This window comes from Ranitomeya variabilis, chromosome 2 (assembly GCF_051348905.1).
Source record: "Ranitomeya variabilis isolate aRanVar5 chromosome 2, aRanVar5.hap1, whole genome shotgun sequence".
In the NCBI taxonomy this organism is placed as follows: domain Eukaryota; kingdom Metazoa; phylum Chordata; class Amphibia; order Anura; family Dendrobatidae; genus Ranitomeya; species Ranitomeya variabilis.
In genome coordinates, this window is record NC_135233.1 from 843,082,842 (window position 1) to 843,102,423 (window position 19,582).

A 19,582-nucleotide genomic window follows, 5' to 3' on the forward strand; every position below is an offset into this window, starting at 1 on the left:
AAGTAATAACAGTGGGCATACCTCCCAACCGTCCCGGATCCCGCGGGACTGTCCTGATTTTGACAGCCAGCCCCGGGATCCCGGGCGGGACACTAATGTCCCGTGCCTAGGGCAGGGACAATGCAGGGGGCGGCACCTGAGTAGCTTAGGTTTGTGGCTGTTTTTTTTTTCTTATACATGCTGGGTCTCCTCCCGACCGATCCCACCCACCCCCCGCCCCCGCCCCCTGTGTGTGCGGCGCTGCCACGCTGAGGCAGAGAGCCAGCAGCGATCAAGATGAGAGGTCAGCGACTCACTTCCCTCCTGTGTGTGCACGGAGCTCCGGCGTCTCCTGCTCTTAGCTGCTATCCCGGCAGAGAAGGAGAGACGGGGGAGGTGCCGGGACAGTGCAGAGCTGTGAGCAGCCGGAGAAACTGAAGAGCTGCACATGGACAGATCAGCCGCCCCTGCACCACAGAGGAGATTGTGTGTGTGTGATGTGTGTGTGTGAGATGTGTGATGCTGCATTTGTGTGTGTCATGTGTGTATGAGGTATCTGGTGTGTGTGATGGCTGGGTGTGTGTGTGTGATGGCTGGGTGTGTGTGTGTGATGGCTGGGTGTGTGTGTGTGATGGCTGCGTGTGTGTGTGTGATGGCTGCGTGTGTGTGTGTGATGGCTGGGTGTGTGTGTGTGATGGCTGGGTGTGTGTGTGATGGCTGGGTGTGTGTGTGTGATGGCTGGGTGTGTGTGATGGCTGGGTGTGTGTGTGTGATGGCTGGGTGTGTGTGTGTGATGGCTGGGTATGTGTGTATGTGATGGCTGGGTGTGTGTGTGTGATGGCTGGGTGTGTGTGATGGCTGGGTGTGTGTGTGTGATGGCTGGGTGTGTGTGTGTGATGGCTGGGTGTGTGTGTGTGATGGCTGAGTGTGTGTGTGTGATGGCTGGGTGAGTGTGTGTGTGTGATGGCTGGGTGTGTGTGTGTGTGATGGCTGGGTGTGTGTGTGTGATGGCTGGGTGTGTGTGTGTGATGGCTGGGTGTGTGTGTGTGATGGCTGGGTGTGTGTGATGGCTGCGTGTGTGTGTGTGTGATGGCTGCATGTGTGTGATGGCTGCGTGTGTGATGGCTGCGTGTGTGTGTGTGTGTGATGGCTGCGTGTGTGTGTGTGATGGCTGCGTGTGTGTGTGATGGCTGCGTGTGTGTGATGACTGCGTGTGTGTGTGATGACTGCGTGTGTGTGTGATGGCTGCGTGTGTGTGTGTGATGACTGCGTGTGTGTGTGATGGCTGTGTGTGTGTGTGATGGCTGCATGTGTGATGCATTTGTGTCAAGGCTGCATGTGTGATGCATTTGTGTCAAAGCTGCATGTGTTTGTGAGCTGCGTTTGTGATGCTGCGTGTGTATGTGTGATACTGTGTGTGTGATGCTGCATGTGTGTGAGCTGCGTGCCTGTATGTCATTATACAGTATGGAGAACTGTGGCCATAATACAGTATGGAGCATCATGTGGGGTCATTATACAGTATGGAGCATCATGTGCAGTCATTATACAGTATGGAGCATCATGTGCGGTCATTATACAATATGGAGCATCATGTGCGTTCATTATACAGTATGGAGCATCATGTGCGGCCATTATACAGTATGCATGCGGTCATTATACAGTATGGAGCATCATGTGCGGTCATTATACAGTATGGAGCATCATGTGCGGCCATTATACAGTATGGAGCATCATGTGCGGTCATTATACAGTATGGAGCATCATGTGCGGTCATTATACAGTATGGAGCATCATGTGCGGCCATTATACAGTATGTGCAGCGCCCCAGAGTCCTGGTCGTTGCAGTAGCATGGTTCAGCCACTAAGGGGGGCCATGCTGCGTTCGATGGCACGGAAGGAGTTCTCTGAGCAGGTATCACAGTCACCAATACATTTCACAGCTGGGCCTCCGGGGGGAGCTAAGGGTGCTATTCATTAGGCCACTCCCCACCATAGTGGGTAAACTGGGGGTCAGGCAGGAAGTTAGAGAGAACGCTGACGGGATTGAACGGAGCAACACCTGGTGGCAGAGGGTGTTGCAAAGGGAGAGACTGTAGGGTCTCTGCCAGGGGTGGGATCCTGGCAGAGGCTTGGCATGGAAAGAACGTAAAGGGACCGTGCCTGCTCAGTATAGCGGCGGTGCCCAAGGAAGGACTAAGAAGCGAGATAGATTGTGCTGAGTGAGAAACGAAATCAAGCGAAAGGAGATACCAGTGAGGGTTGTGCTGAAAGAGGCAGCACCTTACTGAGGCGCACTACCGGTGGCCGGAACGCCGAGGAGGTAAAGAGTTTCAAGCCATACCTCAGACCTACGGCAGGGCAGTTAGCTTGAGGCGGACTGTCTCACGCATCACCTAGGAAGGCAAAGGGGGGTACCAACAGGAGAGGGGCGCGGATAGAGTCCCGGAAGATCTCCGAGCCTCCCCGTCATATGGGTGCGTTCCTACCATAGTATCTGGAGGGACGAGGAAGATCATTGCGAATTAAGTTGTTGTGAGGGAACACGAGAAACAGACACAACAGTTGTGGGGTACTTTCCGTAAGCACAGCAGGGAAGGACTGCAACACATAGCGCTAGAAGGAAGGCACCGATTTCCACCTGCAAGGAGAGCTCTGGAAGTGCCATTGGACCGACCGGACTTGCGCAGCCTGGTGAGCCGTATTCCGGACTGAGGACCCAGAGAGCTTCAGTAAAGAGGTAAAGAGACTGCAACCTGGTGTCCTCGTTATTTATCGCGACCTGCACCCCACAACTGCACCGCTACAACATCACTTATTGCACCGGACGTCCCCCACTGACAGACAGGGCCACGGACCGGGTCTAGCCACCGTGACAACCCCAGGACTGAGACCTAGAGGCCCGGCTCCGGGTACCCCTCGGCCCTGCGGCGGTGTGGGGGCGCTCCAACTTGGCGTCACGAACAGGATCTACTTAAGCCTGAAGAATCAGGTCATGTGTGCCTAGAGACTGTGATTTATTGTGTGTGGACTGAACTTTATTGCAAGACTGTGTGCTGTGCCAGTTGCCGCCAAAATCCGCCGCCATTGCAGCGCTGAGGAGAGCGCAGGAAGAGAAGAAGGGCGTGGAGTGGGCGTAGACAAGCTGGAGAGCGCGAAGAATAATGGCCGCCCAGTCTAAATATTTCTGTGCAGTGAGGACGTGTCCGTCAGCAGCAGAGATCCGCCTCCTGATCCTTAATGGGGGGCGGAGGCAGAGAAAACGAAACTGCTCACGCAGGAGAGAGCGGGAAAAAGACCAGGAAGCGACCCACGTGGAGGACGCTATGGCCAGCAGCTCCGAACCCGACAGCGGGGTTGAAGTGGAAGTCTCCCCTGACTACCCGGACGAGCCCAGCAGCCTGTCCTCTGTGGATAACACCAAATTCCTGAGAGCCGAGATGGAGGATTTATATACCCGGCTCCTCCAACTGAATGTGAGAGTCCAGGCCCCGCATCAGGCGGTGCCGGCAGCGGGTTCCCGGACATCGGAGGAACCAGCGGGACCTGTTGCGGAAAGTGGATTCGTACCGGTGGGTGAGTCCCCCGGTCCTGCCCCACCAGCCGAGGGTGTGTTAGTGGGTCCCGTAGCAGCACCGCCTCTCCCGGGGACCCATAGACTTCAGCGCCTGTTACCATGGGAGGAAGCCACGGGCATGGAACACCGTATGCGAGCCCCTATCACCCCTACTCCCTTGCCGTGTGAGGTCAGTGCGGAGCGCACGGTGTGCCGCTGGGTGAACCCTGGATCCAATCTCATGGGGTTCCCCGGGGTGGAGACCCAGAAGGGAGAAATGGTACAGGCCCTAAGCTGGGAAGAATATCAGACCCAGCTAGAACAGCGGTGGCAAGAGGAAGAGAGAATACATCAGGCCAAACGGGAGGCCTACCATCAAAAAGATTTGGCGGTTAAGGATCGGGCCCGCAAGGACCCCACCACCCATCAGGCCCCGCGCAGGCAGGGCATTGTCACCATCTTCAAGCTCCGAGGAGGCTGGGGCTTTATCAAGGAACCGGGGCTGTATGCGGAGGTCTTTGTCAATCGCCGGGATGTGGAGTCGCACCTCAGAGAAGGTCACCCGGATCGGGACCTCTACCCGGGGGACAGCGTTACCTACACCCGGCACTTTGGAGAGAAGGGGTGGTTTGCTCTGAATGTGTACAAGCAGGAGAGGCCAGCCCCTGTAGCCAAGGTGTCACCGTGTGATCGATCTGAAGCCACTCCGGTCGCCTCCACCTGCCTAGCTGCGGAACCTGGAGCCCGCAGGTTGATCACCGCCACCACAGCAGTGGCCAAGGGAGTGCCTCTTCGGGTGGTTGAGACTCCTGAGGAGCCAGCGCAGAGAGCAGTGGGAACCCAGACCTTCATCGCTGCGCACGATCTGGTCATACAACAGACCCGAACACATGGGGTGTACCTGGCAGTAGGAGTGGATCTGAACCCTGAACTGCAGGGATCCACCTGCCGGGTGGCGCCTCGTGGAAAGTTTTGAAAGTGCTATCATTGGATGGAAAATGTAAATAGTTAACTGTTCATTCCTTTAACTGTTCCTGTTTGCTGCTAAACCCGTCTAGGGTTAAAGGTGACCCCTTTGTTGATCCGGGGTCACTGTTGTTTTCCTGAAGTTTATACAGTTTTAAAAAAGAGAACTGCAGAAATCATGAACTGCGCATGATTCAAACTTTCCCTTGTAAATAGTTTGCACTTTCTTAAAGGTGCTCCCTACTGGTTTTAGTCAAAAGACACTTTGCGAAGAAACCGTTCCTACTGGTCCTAGTTAAAGACACTTTGTGAAGATACCGGACCGGAACTTTGCATGAGACTGGTAGGCTGAGAAGACGAGCTACCTCAGAGAGACCTGGTCCCCTCTTAAAGGGGATGTGAAGAATTGTACTTGAAAGCGATACTGTTACAGAACAGTAATGTGGTAATGATACCTTAAAAGGAAAATGTAACTGTTTTACATGCCGAGTTATATGTGTTGAATTTGTTAAAATGTGAAATTTGAATAATGTTTTGAAGAAAGGAAAGATGCAGAGAGCCCGTAGGGGTAGAAGTAGAGGTCTGCATAGTTGAAAGTAAGAGAAGTAATAATGAGGGTGAGGATAGAAGGTAAACCCTGCGTCCCCATTGAAAAGTTACTTTATTGCTAAGGACAGAGAGTGAACCCGTAGGGGTTAGAGAGTGAGTCCTTAAAGGGGCCGAGTAGAGCTGGCTCAGAGTTCTTCAACCGAAAGGAATGTTATGTCTATACTGTGTATAGTAGCGAAAGGCAGTAGGCCCTGGCTGAACAGGGCGGTCCTGTAGAAGAAAGGAGAGGCAGTAGGTCTGGTGCCGTAGGGACAGGCGGTCCTGCAGGTTCACAAGAAGGAGAATGTAAAGTTGAAATGCCTTATAATGTGATTATAGGAAGGCCTTTGATAGACTAAGAGTGTGAGTTTCTTAAAGGCAATGTTAAGTTATTATTTTAAAAATTGCACTAAATAGAATACCCGGTTGGGTAACAGAAGTTATTTATACTCTGTAAATTATAAGGTTAATTATGTTTGTAACGTTACAAGTGTCCTCACCTCCCATAAAGGGAAGCCTACTTAAGTATACTTATTGTTATTTGCACTCAACAAAATTGTATGTCTTTTTGCTAACCTGTATTGTTGTTTTTCTTCCCAGTCCCGGAGTACTGTGTTTAACCAGGGGGGAGTGCAGCGCCCCAGAGTCCTGGTCGTTGCAGTAGCATGGTTCAGCCACTAAGGGGGGCCATGCTGCGTTCGATGGCACGGAAGGAGTTCTCTGAGCAGGTATCACAGTCACCAATACATTTCACAGCTGGGCCTCCGGGGGGAGCTAAGGGTGCTATTCATTAGGCCACTCCCCACCATAGTGGGTAAACTGGGGGTCAGGCAGGAAGTTAGAGAGAACGCTGACGGGATTGAACGGAGCAACACCTGGTGGCAGAGGGTGTTGCGAAGGGAGAGACTGTAGGGTCTCTGCCAGGGGTGGGATCCTGGCAGAGGCTTGGCATGGAAAGAACGTAAAGGGACCGTGCCTGCTCAGTATAGCGGCGGTGCCCAAGGAAGGACTAAGAAGCGAGATAGATTGTGCTGAGTGAGAAACGAAATCAAGCGAAAGGAGATACCAGTGAGGGTTGTGCTGAAAGAGGCAGCACCTTACTGAGGCGCACTACCGGTGGCCGGAACGCCGAGGAGGTAAAGAGTTTCAAGCCATACCTCAGACCTACGGCAGGGCAGTTAGCTTGAGGCGGACTGTCTCACGCATCACCTAGGAAGGCAAAGGGGGGTACCAACAGGAGAGGGGCGCGGATAGAGTCCCGGAAGATCTCCGAGCCTCCCCGTCATACGGGTGCGTTCCTACCATAGTATCTGGAGGGACGAGGAAGATCATTGCGAATTAAGTTGTTGTGAGGGAACACGAGAAACAGACACAACAGTTGTGGGGTACTTTCCGTAAGCACAGCAGGGAAGGACTGCAACACATAGCGCTAGAAGGAAGGCACCGATTTCCACCTGCAAGGAGAGCTCTGGAAGTGCCATTGGACCGACCGGACTTGCGCAGCCTGGTGAGCCGTATTCCGGGCTGAGGACCCAGAGAGCTTCAGTAAAGAGGTAAAGAGACTGCAACCTGGTGTCCTCGTTATTTATCGCGACCTGCACCCCACAACTGCACCGCTACAACATCACTTATTGCACCGGACGTCCCCCACTGACAGACAGGGCCACGGACCGGGTCTAGCCACCGTGACAACCCCAGGACTGAGACCTAGAGGCCCGGCTCCGGGTACCCCTCGGCCCTGCGGCGGTGTGGGGGCGCTCCATATGCATGCGGTCATTATACAGTATGGAGCGTCATGTGTGTTCATTATACAGTATGGAGCGTCATGTGTGGCCATTATACAGTATGGAGCACTGTGTGGCCATATTTTTTTGTTTATAACTATTGTATATGAAACAGTGTGATCAGCAGTGCTAAATGGTTGTGCTTGGTCCGCAAACTTTGTCCCTCTTTCCCATCTTCAAAAGTTGGGAGGTATGATAACACCCTGAGCGCACTCTATAAAGTATCAACGCTCTGTGCGCTCTCTATGAAGTAATAACGCCCTGTGCGCTCTCTATGAAGTAATAACGCCCTGTGCGCTCTCTATGAAGTAATAACACCCTGAGCGCTCTCTATAAAGTAATAACGTACTGAGCACTCTCTATGAAGTAATAACGCCCTGAGCGCTCTCTATGAAGTAATAATACCCCTGAGCGCTCTCTATGAAGTAATAATACCCCTCCCCCTTCCCTACTTCTAAAGTGATATGGCCCCAAGTCCCCTTATTAGGTAATTATCCCCCTGGGCCCATTAACTACTAATAATGACTGAAGTGGCCCACAAATAGTTTAATTGCCCCAACCCCTAAGTGCCCCTTCAAAAACAAAATGAATAAGGCTGGTTTCACATTTGCGCTTTTTGCCGCTGCGTTTTAGCGCAAAAAAAGCATGCGTTTTTTTCCCTATATTTAACATTAAAAACGCATGCGTTTTTTGGGTATGCGTTTTGCCGCGTTTGACGATGCATGCGTCGTTTCTATGCTTGCGTTTGGTTGCAGAAATGCAACATGTAGTAATTTCTAGAGGCGTTTTTTTGCCGCAAAAAAACGCATGTGTTTTTTTGCCGCAAAAAAACTTATTGCTGTCTATGTAAACGCATGCGTTTTTAAGCACATGCGTTTGGTTGCGTTTTAAACGCATGCGTTTCAATAGAAAAAAACAAGAATACACACTAATAAGCCACCCCCCACCATCCAGGTGATAAAGGGATCCAAACCCTAACCCATAAGCCACCCCCCACCATCAAGGTGATAAAGGGATCCAAACCCTAACCCTAACCCTAACCCATAAGCCACCCCCCACCATCAAGGTGATAAAGGGATCCAAACCCTAACCCTAGGGATCCTGCCTGTAAGGCTCGAGGTCATATGCAGAGGGCGCATCACCGCGAATGAAGGTAACTACAGGTCATTGACCTACATTACCTTCATTCCCCGGGGTTTTACAGGCACGAGCACAGCTGCATTATAGCAGAGCTCCTGCCTGTAAAATATTGTAACCCCTTCAGATGGATTTACATCGTGGGACGTTACAGATCTACGGAAGGTATGTATATTGTTGGTTTATTATTTTTAATTTGTTACAGAACGAGGGTCTTCAGCTGGATTAAGAGAATAATAAAATATTACAACACCCTGTGTGTTTATTTCATTAACCCCTTTCTGACATCTGACGTACTATCCCGTCGAGGTGGGGTGGGCCCGTATGACCACCGACGGGATAGTACGTCATCACCGATCGGCGGCGCTCACGGGGGGAGCGCGGCCGATCGCGGCCGGGTGTCAGCTGCGTATCGCAGCTGACATCCGGCACTATGTGCCAGGAGCGGTCACGGACCGCCCCCAGCACATTAACCCCCGGCACACCGCGATCAAACATGATCGCGGTGTACCGGCGGTATAGGGAAGCATCGCGCAGGGAGGGGGCTCCCTGCGGGCTTCCCTGAGACCCCCGGAGCAACGCGATGTGATCGCGTTGCTCCGAGGGTCTCCTACCTCCCTCCTCGCCGCAGGTCCCGGATCCAAGATGGCCGCGGCATCCGGGTCCTGCAGGGAGGGAGGTGGCTTACCGAGTGTCTGCTCAGAGCAGACACTTGGTAAGCCTGCAGCCCTGCACAGCAGATCGCAGATCTGGCAGAGTGCTGTGCACACTGCCAGATCAATGATCTGTGATGTCCCCCCCTGGGACAAAGTAAAAAAGTAAAAAAAATTCCCCACATGTGTGTAAAAAAATAAATAAAAAAAATATCCTAAATAAAGAAAAAAAATATATATATTATTCCCATAAATACATTTCTTTAGCTAAATAAAATAAAAAAAACAATAAAAGTACACATATTTAGTATCGCCGCGTCCGTAACGACCCAACCTATAAAACTGCCCCACTAGTTAACCCCTTCAGTAAACACCGTAAGAAAAGAAAAAAAAAAACGAGGCAAAAAACAACGCTTTATTATCATACCGCCAAACAAAAAGTGGAATAACACGCGATCAAAAAGACTGATATAAATAACCATGGTACCGCTGAAAACGTCATCTTGTCCCGCAAAAAAAGAGCCACCATACAGCATCATCAGCAAAAAAATAAAAAAGTTATAGTCCTGAGAATAAAGCAATACCAAAATAATTATTTTTTCTATAAAATAGTTTTTATCGTATAAAAGCACCAAAACATAAAAAAATGATATAAATGAGATATCGCTGTAATCGTACTGACCCGACGAATAAAACTGCTTTATCAATTTTACCAAACGCGGAACGGTATAAACGCCTCCCCCAAAAGAAATTCATGAATAGCTGGTTTTTGATCACTCTGCCTCACAAAAATCGGAATAAAAAGCGATCAAAAAATGTCACGTGTCCGAAAATGCTACCAATAAAAACGTCAACTCGTCCCGCAAAAAACAAGATCTCACATGACTCTGTGGACTCAAATATGGAAAAATTACAGCTCTCAAAATGTGGTAACGCAAAAAATATTTTTTGCAATGAAAAGCGTCTTTCAGTGTGTGACAGCTGCCAATCATAAAAATCCGCTAAATAACCCGCTATAAAAGTAAATCAAACCCCCCTTCATCACCCCCTTAGTTAGGGAAAAATAAAAAAAATAAAAAATGTATTTATTTCCATTTTCCCATTAGGGTTAGGGCTAGAGTTAGGACTAGAGTTAGGGCTAGGGTTAGGGTTAGGGCAAGGGTTAGGGCTAGGGTTAGGGTTAGGGCTAGGGTTGGGGCTAGGGTTAGGGCTAGGGTTAGGGCTAGGGTTGGGGCTAGGGTTAGGGCTATGGTTAGGGTTGGGGCTAGGGTTGGGGCTAGGGTTAGGGCTAGGGTTAGGGCTAGGGTTAGTGTTACGGCTAGTGTTAGGGCTAGTGATAGGGCTAGGGTTATTGCTAGGGTTAGGGTTAGGGCTAGAGTTGGGGCTAGGGTTGGGGCTACAGTTAGGGTTGGGGCTAAAGATAGGGTTAGGGTTTGGATTACATTTACGGTTGGGAATAGGGTTGGGTGTGTCTGGGTTAGAGGAGTGGTTAGGGTTACTGTTGGGATTAGGGTAAGGGGTGTGTTTGGATTAGGGTTTCAGTTATAATTGGGGGGTTTCCACTGTTTAGGCACATCAGGGGCTCTCCAAACGGGACATGGCATCCGATCTGAATTCCAGCCAATTCTGCGTTGAAAAAGGAAAACAGTGCTCCTTCCCTTCAGAGCTCTCCCGTGTGCCCAAACAGGGGTTTACCCCAACATATGGGGTATCAGCGTACTCAGGACAAATTGGACATCATCTTTTGGGGTCCAATTTATCCTGCTACCCTTGGGAAAATACAAAACTGGGGGCCAAAAAATAAGTTTTGTGGGAAAAAAAAGATTTTTTATTTTCACGGCTCTGCGTTGTAAACTGTAGTGAAACACTTGAGGGTTCAAAGTTCTCACAACACATCTAGATAAGTTCCTTGGGGGGTCTAGTTTCCGATATGGGGTCACTTGTGGGGGGTTTGTACTGTTTGGGTACATCAGGGGCTCTGCAAATGCAACGTGACGCCTGCAGACCAATCCATTTAAGTCTGCATTCCAAATGGCGCTCTGTTGTGATTTTGCTTTTTGCTCCCTCTAGTGGTCATTAGTGATTTGACTCTGGAGCGTCTGTCTTTTCCTATATCCTCACCTGGGCCGTTAGTTCAGGGGCGTTGCTATATAAGCTCCCTGGACCTTCAGTTCAATGCCTGGCATCGTTGATATCAGAGCTAATCTGTTGTGCTCTTGTCCTCTGATCCTGGTTCCTGTTTTTCAAGCTAAGTCTGCTTCTTTGCTTTTTGCTTTTGTTTTGTTTGGTATTTTTGTCCAGCTTGTTCCTATCTGTATCCTGACCTTTGCTGGAAGCTCTAGGGGGCTGGTGTTCTCCCCCCGGACCGTTAGACGGTTCGGGGGTTCTTGAATCTCCAGCGTGGATTTTTATAGGGTTTTTGTTGACCAGATAAGTTATCTTGCTATATTCTGCTATTAGTAAGCTGGCCTCTCTTTGCTGAACCTGGTTCATTTCTGTGTTTGTCATTTCCTCTTACCTCACCGTTATTATTTGTGGGGGGCTTGTATCTTGCTTTGGGGTCCCTTTCTCTGGAGGCAAGAGAGGTCTTTGTTTTCTTCTCCTAGGGGTAGTTAGATTCTCCGGCTGGCGCGAGTCATCTAGCGATCACCGTAGGCATGATCCCCGGCTACTTCTAGTGTTGGCGTTAGGAGTAGCTATTTGGTCAACCCAGTTACCACAGCCCTATGAGCTGGATTTTTGTATCTTGCAGACTTACACGTTCCTCTGAGACCCTGTCCACTGGGGTCATAACAGTATGCCAGGCCAGTATTAAATGTTTAATGCATTGCAGAAGTGGGATTATAAGAAAGAAAATTTTGAGTTTTTTTTTTCCCTCTCTCATTTTTTTTTTTCTTTTCCCCTTTACCTCAGAGTGGCTTAAGCTTGCTGCAGACATGAATGTCCAGACCTTGATTACAAGTGTGGACCAGCTTGCCGCTCGTGTGCAGGGTATACAAGATTATGTTACCAGAAATCCTAGGTCTGAACCCAAGATTCCGATTCCTGAACTGTTTTCAGGAGACCGATTTAAGTTTAGGAATTTCAGGAATAATTGTAAATTATTTTTGTCCCTGAAACCTTGTTCGTCTGGAGACTCTGCTCAACAAGTAAAAATTGTTATTTCATTCTTACAGGGTGACCCTCAGGATTGGGCTTTTTCGTTGGCGCCAGGAGATCCGGCATTGGCTGATATTGATGCGTTTTTTCTGGCGCTCGGTTTACTTTATGAGGAACCCAATGTTGAGATTCAGGCAGAGAAAGCCTTGCTGGCTATGTCTCAGGGCCAGGACGAGGCTGAGGTGTATTGCCAAAAATTTCGGAAATGGTCCGTGCTGACACATTGGAACGAGTGTGCACTGGCCGCTAATTTTAGAAATGGCCTTTCTGAGGCCATTAAGAATGTTATGGTGGGTTTTCCCATTCCCACAGGTCTGAATGATACCATGTCCCTGGCTATTCAAATTGACCGGCGGTTGCGGGAGCGCAAAACCGCAAATTCCCTCATGTTGTTGTCTGAACAGACACCTGATGTGATGCAATGTGATAGAAAAACCGCAAATTCCCTCATGGTGTTGTCTGAACGGACACCTGATTTGATGCAATGTGATAGAATCCTGACTAGAAATGAGAGGAAAATTCATAGACGCCGGAATGGCTTGTGCTACTACTGTGGTGATTCTACACATGTTATCTCAGCATGCTCTAAACGTATATCTAAGGTTGTTAGTCCTGTCACCGTTGGTAATTTGCATCCTAAGTTTATTCTGTCTGTAACTTTGATTTGCTCACTGTCATCTTATCCTGTCATGGCGTTTGTAGATTCAGGTGCTGCCCTGAGTCTTATGGATCTCTCATTTGCTAAGCGCTGTGGTTTTATTCTTGAACCATTAGAAAATCCTATCCCTCTTAGGGGTATTGATGCTACGCCATTGGCAGAAAATAAGCCGCAGTATTGGACACAGGTTACCATGTGCATGACTCCTGAACACCGCGAGGTGATACGTTTTCTCGTTCTACATAAAATGCATGCTTTGGTTGTTTTGGGGCTGCCATGGTTACAGACCCATAATCCAGTCCTTGACTGGAAGGCTATGTCAGTGTCTAGTTGGGGCTGTCGTGGTATTCATGAGGATTCCCTGCCTGTGTCTATTGCTTCTTCTACGCCTTCGGAAGTTCCGGAGTACTTGTCTGATTATCAGGATGTCTTTAGCGAGTCCAGGTCCAGTGCATTGCCTCCTCATAGGGAATGTGACTGTGCAATAGATTTGATTCCAGGCAGTAAATTTCCTAAGGGAAGACTGTTTAATCTGTCGATACCTGAACATACCGCTATGCGTTCATATATCAAGGAGTCTCTGGAGAAAGGACACATCCGTCCGTCTTCTTCCCCTCTTGGTGCGGGATTCTTTTTTGTGGCTAAAAAGGACGGATCTTTGAGGCCTTGTATTGACTATCGGCTTTTAAATAAGATCACTGTCAAATTTCAGTATCCTTTGCCGCTGTTGTCTGACTTGTTTGCCCGGATTAAAGGTGCCAAGTGGTTTACCAAGATAGACCTTCGTGGTGCGTACAACCTTGTGCGCATTAAGCAAGGGGATGAATGGAAAACCGCATTCAATACGCCCGAAGGTCATTTTGAGTACTTGGTGATGCCTTTTGGGCTCTCTAATGCCCCTTCAGTTTTTCAGTCCTTTATGCATGACATTTTCCGGAACTATCTGGATAAATTTCTGATCGTTTATCTGGATGATATTCTGTTTTTTTCTGATAATTGGGACTCGCATGTGGAGCAGGTCAGGATGGTCTTTAAAATTTTGCGTGAAAATTCTTTGTTTGTCAAGGGCTCAAAGTGTCTTTTTGGTGTACAGAAGGTTCCCTTTTTGGGGTTCATTTTTTCCCCTTCTGCTGTGGAGATGGACCCAGTCAAGGTCCGAGCTATTCTTGATTGGACTCAGCCCTCGTCAGTTAAGAGTCTTCAGAAGTTCTTGGGTTTCGCTAACTTCTACCGTCGTTTTATCGCTAACTTTTCTAGCATTGTGAAACCTTTGACGGATATGACCAAGAAGGGCTCCGATGTGGTTAATTGGGCTCCTGCTGCCGTGGAGGCTTTCCAGGAGTTGAAACGTCGGTTTACTTCGGCGCCTGTTTTGTGCCAGCCTGATGTCTCGCTTCCCTTTCAAGTTGAGGTGGATGCTTCAGAGATTGGAGCAGGGGCCGTTTTGTCGCAGAGAGGCCCTGGTTGCTCTGTTATGAGACCTTGCGCCTTTTTCTCTAGGAAGTTTTCGCCTGCGGAGCGAAATTATGATGTGGGCAATCGGGAGTTGTTGGCCATGAAATGGGCATTTGAGGAGTGGCGTCATTGGCTCGAGGGTGCTAAGCATCGTGTGGTGGTCTTGACTGATCACAAAAATCTGATGTATCTCGAGTCTGCTAAACGCCTGAATCCTAGACAGGCCCGCTGGTCATTGTTTTTCTCCCGTTTTGACTTTGTTGTCTCGTATTTACCAGGTTCAAAGAATGTGAAGGCCGATGCTCTTTCCAGGAGCTTTGTGCCTGATGCTCCTGGAGTCGCTGAACCTGTTGGTATTCTTAAGGATGGTATTATCTTGTCAGCTATTTCTCCTGATCTGCGACGTGTGTTGCAGAGATTTCAGGCTGATAGGCCTGATTCTTGTCCACCTGACAGACTGTTTGTGCCTGATAAGTGGACCAGCAGAGTCATTTCCGAGGTTCATTCCTCGGTGTTGGCAGGTCACCCAGGAATTTTTGGCACCAGAGATCTGGTGGCCAGATCCTTTTGGTGGCCTTCCTTGTCTAGGGATGTGCGGTCATTTGTACAGTCCTGTGGGACTTGTGCTCGAGCTAAGCCTTGCTGTTCTCGTGCCAGCGGGTTGCTCTTGCCCTTGCCTGTCCCTAAGAGACCTTGGACACATATCTCCATGGATTTCATTTCTGATCTTCCGGTGTCTCAGGGCATGTCTGTTATCTGGGTGATATGTGATCGCTTCTCCAAGATGGTCCATTTGGTTCCTTTGCCTAAACTGCCTTCCTCTTCCGATCTGGTTCCTGTGTTTTTCCAGAACGTGGTTCGTTTGCACGACATCCCTGAGAATATTGTGTGTCATGATTCTCAATGGCGAGAGAACATAGCCCAGCATATATGAGAACTAGCTCTTGGAAGATGGAAACTATACTGACCATGAACTAAACCTGCCGCACAACTAGAAGTGGCCGGGTAGCATGCCTACGTTTTTTAACCCTAGATGCCCAGCGCCAGCCGGAGAACTACCTAATCCTAGCAGAGGAAAAGACAGTCCTGGCTCACCTCTAGAGAAATTTTCCCAAAAGGCAGACAGAGGCCCCCACATATATTGGCGGTGATTTAGATGAAATGACAAACGTAGTATGAAAATAGGTTTAGCAAAATCGAGGTCCGCTTTCTAGATAGCAGGAAGACAGAAAGGACACTTTCATGGTCAGCAGAAAACCCTATCAAAACACCATCCAGAAATTCCTTTAAGACTCTAGCATTAACTCATAACACCAGAGTGGCAATTTCCGATCACAAGAGCTTTCCAGACACAGTAACGAAACAGCAGCTGTGAACAGGAACAAAATGCAAAAACACACAAGGACAAAAGTCCAACTTAGCTGGGAGTTGTCTAGTAGCAGGAACAAGCACAGAAGGCTTCTGATTACATTGTTGACCGGCAAGAAATTGACAGAGGAGCAAGGTTATATAGCGACTCCCACATCCTGATAGGAGCAGGTGAACAGAGGGGATGATGCACACAAGTTAAATTCCACAAGTGGCCACCGGGGGAGCCCAGAATCCAATTTCACAACAATTGTGTCAGACAGAGGATCCCAGTTCGTTTCCAGATTCTGGCGATCCTTTTGTAGTAGGATGGGCATTGACTTGTCGTTTTCGTCTGCTTTCCATCCTCAGACTAATGGACAGACGGAGCGAACTAATCAGACTTTGGAGGCTTATTTGAGGTGTTTTGTCTCTGCTGATCAGGACGATTGGGTGACCTTCTTGCCATTAGCTGAGTTTGCCCTTAATAATCGGGCTAGTTCCGCCACCTTGGTTTCGCCGTTTTTCTGCAACTCTGGTTTCCACCCTCGTTTTTCTTCGGGTCATGTGGAACCTTCTGACTGCCCTGGGGTGGATTCTGTGGTGGATAGGTTGCAGCGGATCTGGAATCTTGTGGTGGACAACTTGAAGTTGTCACAGGAGAGGGCTCAGCGCTTTGCCAACCGCCGCCGCGGTGTGGGTCCCCGACTACGTGTTGGGGATTTGGTGTGGCTTTCTTCCCGCTTTGTTCCTATGAAGGTTTCCTCTCCCAAATTTAAACCTCGTTTTATTGTTCCTTACAAGATATTGGAAATTCTTAATCCTGTATCCTTTCGCCTGGATCTACCTGTGTCGTTTGCTATCCACAACGTGTTTCATAGGTCCTTGTTGCGGCGGTACGTTATGCCTGTGGTTCCTTCTGCTGAGCCTCCTGCTCCGGTGTTGGTTGAGGGCGAGTTGGAGTACGTGGTGGAGAAGATCTTGGATTCTTGTCTCTCCAGGCGGAGGCTTCAGTACCTGGTCAAGTGGAAGGGCTATGGTCAGGAAGATAATTCCTGGGTGGTCGCCTCTGATGTTCATGCGGCCGATTTAGTTCGTGCCTTTCATGCCGCTCATCCTGATCGCCCTGGTGGTCGTGGTGAGGGTTCGGTGACCCCTCACTAAGGGGGGGGTACTGTTGTGATTTTGCTTTTTGCTCCCTCTAGTGGTCATTAGTGATTTGACTCTGGAGCGTCTGTCTTTTCCTATATCCTCACCTGGGCCGTTAGTTCAGGGGCGTTGCTATATAAGCTCCCTGGACCTTCAGTTCAATGCCTGGCATCGTTGATATCAGAGCTAATCTGTTGTGCTCTTGTCCTCTGATCCTGGTTCCTGTTTTTCAAGCTAAGTCTGCTTCTTTGCTTTTGTTTTGTTTGGTATTTTTGTCCAGCTTGTTCCTATCTGTATCCTGACCTTTGCTGGAAGCTCTAGGGGGCTGGTGTTCGCCCCCCGGACCGTTAGACGGTTCGGGGGTTCTTGAATCTCCAGCGTGGATTTTTATAGGGTTTTTGTTGACCAGATAAGTTATCTTGCTATATTCTGCTATTAGTAAGCTGGCCTCTCTTTGCTGAACCTGGTTCATTTCTGTGTTTGTCATTTCCTCTTACCTCACCGTTATTATTTGTGGGGGGCTTGTATCTTGCTTTGGGGTCCCTTTCTCTGGAGGCAAGAGAGGTCTTTGTTTTCTTCTCCTAGGGGTAGTTAGATTCTCCGGCTGGCGCGAGTCATCTAGCGATCACCGTAGGCATGATCCCCGGCTACTTCTAGTGTTGGCGTTAGGAGTAGCTATTTGGTCAACCCAGTTACCACAGCCCTATGAGCTGGATTTTTGTATCTTGCAGACTTACACGTTCCTCTGAGACCCTGTCCACTGGGGTCATAACAGCGCTCCTTCCCTTCCGAGCTCTGTCATGCGCCCAAACAGTGGTTCCCCCCCACATATGGGGTATCAGCGTACTCAGGACAAATTGAACAACAACTTTTGGGGTCCAATTTATCCTGATACCCTTGTGAAAATACAAAACTGGGGGCTAAAAAATCATTTTTGTGAAAAAAAAAGAATTTTTATTTTCACGGCTCTGCGTTATAAACTGTAGTGAAACACTTGGGGGTTCAAAGTTCTCACAACACATCTAGATAAGTTCCTTGGGGGGTCTAGTTTCCAATATGGGGTCACTTGTGGGGGGTTTGTTCTGTTTGGGTACATCAGGGGCTCTGCAAATGCAACGTGACGCCTGCAGACCAATCCATTTAAGTCTGCATTCCAAATGGCGCTCCTTCCCTTCCGAGCTCTGTCATGCGCCCAAACAGTGATTCCCCCCCACATATGGGGTATCAGCGTACTCAGGACAAATTGAACAACAACTTTTGGGGTCCAATTTATCCTGATACCCTTGTGAAAATACAAAACTGGGGGCTAAAAAATCATTTTTGTGAAAAAAAAAAGAAATTTTATTTTCACGGCTCTGCGTTATAAACTGTAGTGAAACACTTGGGGGTTCAAAGTTCTCACAACACATCTAGATAAGTTCCTTGGGGGGTCTAGTTTCCAATATGGGGTCACTTGTGGGGGGTTTGTACTGTTTGGGTACATCAGGGGCTCTGCAAATGCAACGTGACGCCTGCAGACCAATCCATTTAAGTCTGCATTCCAAATGGCGCTCCTTCCCTTCCGAGCTCTGTCATGCGCCCAAACAGTGGTTCCCCCCCACATATGGGGTATCAGCGTACTCAGGACAAATTGGACAACAATGTTTGGGGTCCAATTTATCCTGATACCCTTGTGAAAATACAAAACTGGGGGTTAAAAATCATTTTTGTGAAAAAAAAAAGAATTTTTATTTTCACGGCTCTGCGTTATAAACAGTAGTGAAACACTTGGGGGTTCAAAGCTATCAAAACACATCTAGATAAGTTCCTTAGTGGGTCTACTTTCCAAAATGTTGTCACTTGTGGGGGTTTTTAATGTTTAGGCACATCAGGGGCTCTCCAAACGCAACATGGCATCCCATCTTAATTCCAGTCAATTTTGCATTGAAAAGTAAAATAGCGCTCCTTCCCTTCCGAGCTCTGCTATGCACCCAAACAGTGGTTTACCCCCACATATGGGGTATCGTCGTACTCAGGACAAATTGCACAACAACTTTTGTGGTCTAATTTCTTCTCTTACCCTTGGGGAAATAAAAAAATGGGGGCGAAAAGATCATTTTTGTGAAAAAATATGATTTTTTATTTTTACGGCTCTGCATTATAAACTTCTGTGAAGCACTTGTTGGGTCAAAGTGCTCATCACACATCTAGATAAGTTCCTTAAGGGGTCTACTTTCCAAAATGGTGTCACTTGTGGGGGGTTTCAATGTTTAGGCACATCAGGGGCTCATCAAACGCAACATGGCGTCCCATCTCAATTCCAGTCAATTTTGCATTGAAAAGTCAAATGGCGCTCCTTCCCTTCCGAGCTCTGCCCTGCGCCCAAACAATGGTTTACACCCACATATGGGGTATCAGCGTACTCAGGACAAATTGCACAACAATTTTTGGGGTCCAATTTCTTCTCTTACCCTTGGGAAAATAAAAAATTGGGGGCGAAAAGATCATTTTTGTGAAAAAATATATGATTTTTTATTTTTACGGCTCTGCATTATAAACTTCTGTGAAGCACTTGTTGGGTCAAAGTGCTCACCACACATCTAGATAAGATCCTTAGGGGGTCTACTTTCCAAAATGGTGTCACTTGTGGGGGGTTTCAATGTTTAGGCACATCAGGGGCTCTCCAAATGCAACATGGCGTCCCATCTCAATTCCAGTCAATTTTGCATTGAAAAGTCAAATGGCGCTCCTTTCCTTCCGAGCTCTGCCATGCGCCCAAACAGTGGTTTACCCCCACATTTGGGGTATCAGCGTACTCAGGACAAATTGTACAACAAATTTTGGGGTCTATTTTCTCCTGTTACCCTTGGTAAAATAAAACAAATTGGAGCTGAAATAAATTTTGTGTGAAAAAAAGTTAAATGTTTATTTTTATTTAAACATTCCAAAAATTCCTGTGAAACACCTGAAGGGTTAATAAACTTCTTGAAAGTGGTTTTGAGTACCTTGAGGGGTGCAGTTTTTAGAATGGTGTCACACTTGGGTATTTTCTATCATATAGACCCCTCAAAATGACTTCAAATGAGATGTGGTCCCTAAAAAAAAATGGTGTTGTAAAAATGAGAAATTGCTGGTCAACTTTTAACCCTTATAACTCCGTCACAAAAAAAAA